Source organism: Mus pahari, chromosome 3 (genome assembly GCF_900095145.1).
Source record: "Mus pahari chromosome 3, PAHARI_EIJ_v1.1, whole genome shotgun sequence".
NCBI lineage: Eukaryota > Metazoa > Chordata > Mammalia > Rodentia > Muridae > Mus > Mus pahari.
This window is the reverse complement of record NC_034592.1, coordinates 41,590,246-41,595,818: the sequence shown is the minus strand read 5'-3', so window position 1 is coordinate 41,595,818 and position 5,573 is coordinate 41,590,246. Positions and strand designations below refer to the sequence as shown.

At 40.3% G+C, this 5,573-nt stretch overlaps 1 pseudogene across 1 annotated transcript in view; it reads right to left on the bottom strand.

Annotated features, from left to right (window-relative positions):
• LOC110317878 overlaps positions 1 to 5,573 on the bottom strand; it is a 110,777-nt pseudogene that overhangs the window by 94,150 nt on the left and 11,054 nt on the right. The window contains exon 2 of the transcript XR_002380346.1: positions 357 to 436. The product of XR_002380346.1 is annotated as a cathepsin B pseudogene (transcript). The remainder of the gene's footprint in view (positions 1 to 356; positions 437 to 5,573) is intronic.

The window sequence follows — 5,573 nt, the reverse complement described above, 5'->3', positions numbered from 1 at the left end:
GATCCACTACAGATAAACCAAGGTGCAATCCTATCCACTTCTTTTAAGAATCTCTCTAAATACTTTTCTGATATTTTTAAATCTCTCTCTTTCAGTAGGGCCTCTAAAGCCCCAATCATCTGTTTTGAAGATGAATTTCCCATGTTACTGATTTATTTAAACCCGGCTTACTGGCTGTCCTGCTTTAACATGTACACTCGCGGCTAGGATGACAATTTATGCAGAGGAAGAAGATAAGCACAGGAGTACTCAAAGCTACCCACAAAGGATCAATACCCTAAANAAGCATGTCTCTCAGAACTAATCCGGCGTACCTCTTACCGGACGATCCTAGGGTGTGTGGTTCTGAATCTCACCAGACGAACTGGGGTCCCCGCTGTGCCACAGATGTTGATTCCCGGGTTTCGGCACCAAATGTCGCGCCCGTCGCTCCTGCCTGCAGGATAAAAGGACTACGACATGCAGAGATTCTTCCACAACTTCTTTATTCTCTTGCTTGCTGAAGCAAAAGGACCCCGAGCCCGAAAACCCTCTGGTTTATATAGCCNTAAGGGGAACGTGTCTGCCTGTGATTGGTGCTTACTTCCGAACCTCATTAGCATCTCTGTGCTGGTTCATCGTGGAGCCTGGCAAGCTGTTTTTTTCTCTCCCTTCCCCCTTTCGGGTCGGGCGCCATTTTGCAATGGCAGAATGTGGCGGCTTGCCACAAGATTAAACATTTTCCTGCCTGTGATATCCATTTCTTTTATCTTGTCTTCAGTGCCTGAGATTGTCTCTTCTATCTCTTCTTTTGGGAAGGTTTGCCTCTGAGGTTCCTGTTCAAATTCCCAAAGTTTTTATTTCTAGATTTCCCTCAGTTTAGATATTTTTTATTGATTTTGTTTTCACTTTTATGTCTTCATTTGTTTTAATCATTTCCTTATACTTTTTGTGTTTTCATAGGTTTTCCTATGGGATTTATTCATTTCCTCTTTAAGAACCTCTGTCATATCCATAAGGGCTATTTTATGGTCTCTGTCTTACGCTATGCTCTGTTGCCTTTCTTGCATAGTTGCTTGCTACTACTGGAGATATGATGTCCAGGCTGTCATTGTTTAAATCTCACTGTTCCATCATCTGGCTTTGGGATACTTGTAATTTTAAGTACTGGTACCTTCTCTTGTCCTTGTGAGTATTTTGTTCTTTGATTTCTTTTGGTGTCTCTGGTCCATAGCAAGGTGTGGTGGTTGTGTTTTATCTGGTAGGTAATTCTTCTGAGAAACTTCCAGGTGTGGTAACTGGGAGTCTCAGGTAGGTTGTGTCTCTAAGTATGTTGAAAAATGATCCTTTGGAATGGGGATGGGAAAAAAGGTGTGGGGTGGGTCAGCTGTGCACAAAGGAGGAAGGAAAGCAGGGTGTTACAGCAGGACCTGCTTAGTTCTCTGGGGATGTTGTAGAGAGTGAGGAGAGGCCACAACAGTAGTAATCTACAGAACTAGGGATGAAACTGTGGGATTAGAGCTGGAGGACAGGAAGCAATGTGAAGATATGAAGCTTACCTAACTATTTCACTGTCCTAGTTGCTTTTCGGGTAGGCTTGGTTGGGGTTTCCTAAAGAATGCTTGTTGGAGTTGGGGGCTAGGATATTGGAATAAATGGGGAAGTAGAGCATGATCCTTTGGAGATGGGGACAGGGAGGAAGGGAAATCTGCCAGCATGAGGTCTGCTATACAGCTTGGGATGAGGTGGCAGGGGCGGGGGGATTATATTTGGAGAAATAAAGATCAGCAGTTAGTGTAGTGGCTTCTTTGTCCAACATGCTTAAAGTTTTAAATTTCCCACACTGACATTTGACTTTATTACACACACACACACACACACACACACACACACACACACACACATATCCACACAAATTAGTTATGGTACAAATAAAAATTTAATCAAATACTCATGAATGCATCAGAGAACTGAGACAAGGAAAACTGCTGACTCCAAACGACAGAGATAGACAGGAGTATATGGATGGTAACAGCTTCCCACTTTAGGTGACATTTATCAGAGCACACTTTATACTACACTCAGCGAGTTTCTGTAGCTCATGGTGAGCTACATAACAGTTAAAATTTCTGACATCTCAAGTTTAAGGGGACAAAAGCACCTTCCTGAGTCTCACTGTCATGACTTACATGAGTTTCTTACTGTGCATTTCAGAGAAAAATGCACTTGTTTCAGACAAGCAGAGAAATAAGCTAACTTTCTAAAAGACCTCAAGATTTTTGATATGTTTCCATTCAGTGTTTAATATGTCAAACTCATGGGGTTTTTTGTAATGATTTTTAAAACTTACTTGCATATGTATGTCTCTGTGTGAGGTATGTGCCAGTAAGTACAGATGACAATAGGGGCCCGAAGTAAGCAGTGGATCTCCTGTAGCTGGAGTTATATGGAGTTGTGAACCACTCAACCTGTATTCTGGAAACTGAATTCAGGTCCAGGAAACAGCAGTACACATTGAGTTGTCTCTTCAGCCTCTAAGTTCTTGTTAACGCTTAAAAAGCAAAACCAAAACAAAACAAAGCAACAGATTTCTTTATGGCACTATCACACCTGTGTGGTTTTAGCTGGCACCTCCCTCATTCTCTCCTCTTCCCTATGCTCCATCACCACTAAACCCAGCATCAAAACATCTACTCCTTGCATCCTCCTTTCGCTTTTCCTTTCATGTTACACGTATCCCATTATCCACATTCTTGTAGTGGAACAATGTCTTTTACTTAATCACTAAGATCAGTTTATACTTACTCAAATACTTAGTCCATCTTCTATGTATTCATCTAACAATAATGATAATCTTATATGCTGTGCAGTCAGGCAACATTTGACTCAATATGCTTCCAAGTGTTAGGCTGCCCACTAATAAGATCACTTAAGGTCAGGGCCAAAACACCTGTATCTCCTAAAACTATGACTTTATCTGAGGCAAACGTGAGCTGATGGTTTGTTAATACTGCTGGACAAATTGAAATGAAATATTCATGGAAGACAATGATATTACATTACACTTCTCATGAGTAAGTATATAACACCACTTTGTTAACCAGAAGAAATGAAACTTGAAATATAGATAAGTAACATGCAAACATGCATGCTTTGCATTTAAAAGGAAAACAATGACAAAATCTTTATATTAATTGTTTGTGTATGGGGGGAGGGAGGTCCATTAATACAGGAACCTCTGAAACTAATGTAGACAGATCTCCTATAACCAGAGCTACAGGTGGTTGTGACTTTCCTGAGCTGGATGCTGAGAACCAATCTGCTTCCACAGTAAGAGCATCACTCTGTCTTAAGTGTGGGCACATCTCTCCAGCTCCTTACATTTTTTTTATTAATTATTTCACTTATTTACATTTTAAATGTTATCCACCTTCTTAGTCTCTGCTTCACAATCTACAACCCCATCTCACCTCCGTTTTGCCTCTAAGAGGGTGCTCCCCAACATACCCACTCCTGACTCACCCCTCTAACCTCCTCCTTCACTGGTGCAACAAGCCTCCACAGAACCAAGCCCCTCTCCCTCCCACTGATACCATATAAAGCAGTACTCTACTACATATGTAGCTGGAGTCATGGACCCACACTTTGGTTGGTGGTTTAGTGTCTGGAAGTTTTGAGGGGTCCAGTTAGTTGATACTTTTGTCCTTCCTATGGGGTTGTAATCCTCTTCAGCTACTTTAGTTCTTCCTCTAACTCGTCCATTGGGGTCCCTGACCTCAGTCCAATGGTTAGCTGTATCTGCATCTGTCTTAGTCGGGTACTAACAGAGCCTCTCAGAGAAAAGCTATGTTGTAGGGTTTCCCCTGTACAATTACATTAGTTTAGAGGAGGTATGTGATTAGACAGGGAAAAGGGAGGCAAGAGTTAAGACTTGCAGAGAGAGAGGGAGAGACAGAGAGGTCTCAAGAGGAGAGAGAAGGAGAATGGAGGTCAACTTGGTGTTATCAAAAGGTTAGAATAATTGGTTTAGAGCTTTATTATTATCAATTGGCTCTCAAATTATTTATTGGCATTTTGTAAATTGTGATTTTATTGATACATAAATCTAATTGGTTAACTATAAGCTTAAGAGTCTTGATTTTACCAGGTTACAGGGACTACCCAAGGCTGCCCACTTTCTCCCTACCTATTCAATATAGTACTTGAAGTTCTAGCCAGAGCAATTTGACAACTAAAGGAGATCAAGGGGATACAAATTGGAAAGGAAGAAGTCAAAATATCACTATTTGTAGATGATATGATTGTATATCTAAGTGTCCCTAAAAATTCCACCAGAGAAGTTCTAAACCTGATAAACAGCATCAGTACAGTAGCTGGATATAAAATTAACTCAAACAAACCAATGGCTTTTCTCTACACTAAGGATAAACAAGAGGAGAAAGAAATTAGGGAAACAACACCATTCACAATAGTCACAAAAAATATAAAATACCTTGGTGTGACTTTGAATAAGGAGGTGAAAGATCTGTATGACAAAAACTTCAAGTCTCTGAAGAAAGAAATTGATGAAGCTCTCAAAAAATGGAAACATCTCCCATGCTCATGGATCGACAGGATTAATATAGTAAAAATGGCTATCCTGCCAAAAGCAATCTACAGATTCAATGCAATCCCCATCAAAATTCCAACTTCATTCTTCACTGAATTAGAAAGGGCAATTTGCAAATTCATTTGGAATAATAAAAAACCTAGGATAGCAAAAACTATTCTCAACAATAAAAGAACCTTTGGGGGAATCACCATGCCTGACCTCAAGCTGTACTACAGAGCAATTGTGATTAAAAACTGATGGTACTGGTTCAGTGACAGACAGGTATATCAATGGAACAGAATTGAAGACCTAGACATGAACCCACACACCTATGGTTACCTGATCTTTGACAAAGAAGCTAAAACCATCCAGTGGAAAAAAGAAAGCATTTTCAACAAATGGTGCAGGCACAACTGGTTGTTAGCATGCAGAAGAATGTGAATTGATCCATTCTTATCTCCTTGTACAAAGCTCAAGTCTAAGTGGATCAAAGGACTCCACATAAAACCAGAGACTGAAATATATAGAGTAGAAAGTGGGGAAAGGCCTTAAAGAAATGGGCACAGGGGAAAAATTCCTTAACAGAACAGCAATAGCATGGGCTGTAAGAGCAAGAATCAACAAATAGGACGTCATAAAATTGCAAAGCTTCTGTAAGGCAAAAGATACTGTCAATAAGACAAAGAGGCCATCAACAGATTGGGAAAGAATTTTTTACCAATCCTAAATCTGATAGGGGACTAATATCCAATATATACAAAGAGCTCAAGAAGCTGAACTCCAAAAATTCAAATATAGCCATTAAAAATTGGGTACAGAGGTATTGTTGGGTCCTCCGGAAGTACTATGTCCAATTTTCTGAGGAACCACCAGACTGATTTCCAAAGTGGTTGTACTAGCTTGGAATCCCACCAGCAATGGAGGAGTGTTCCTATTTCTCCACAACCTCGCCAGCATCTGCTGTCACCTGAATTTTTAATCTTAGCCATTCTGACTGGTATGA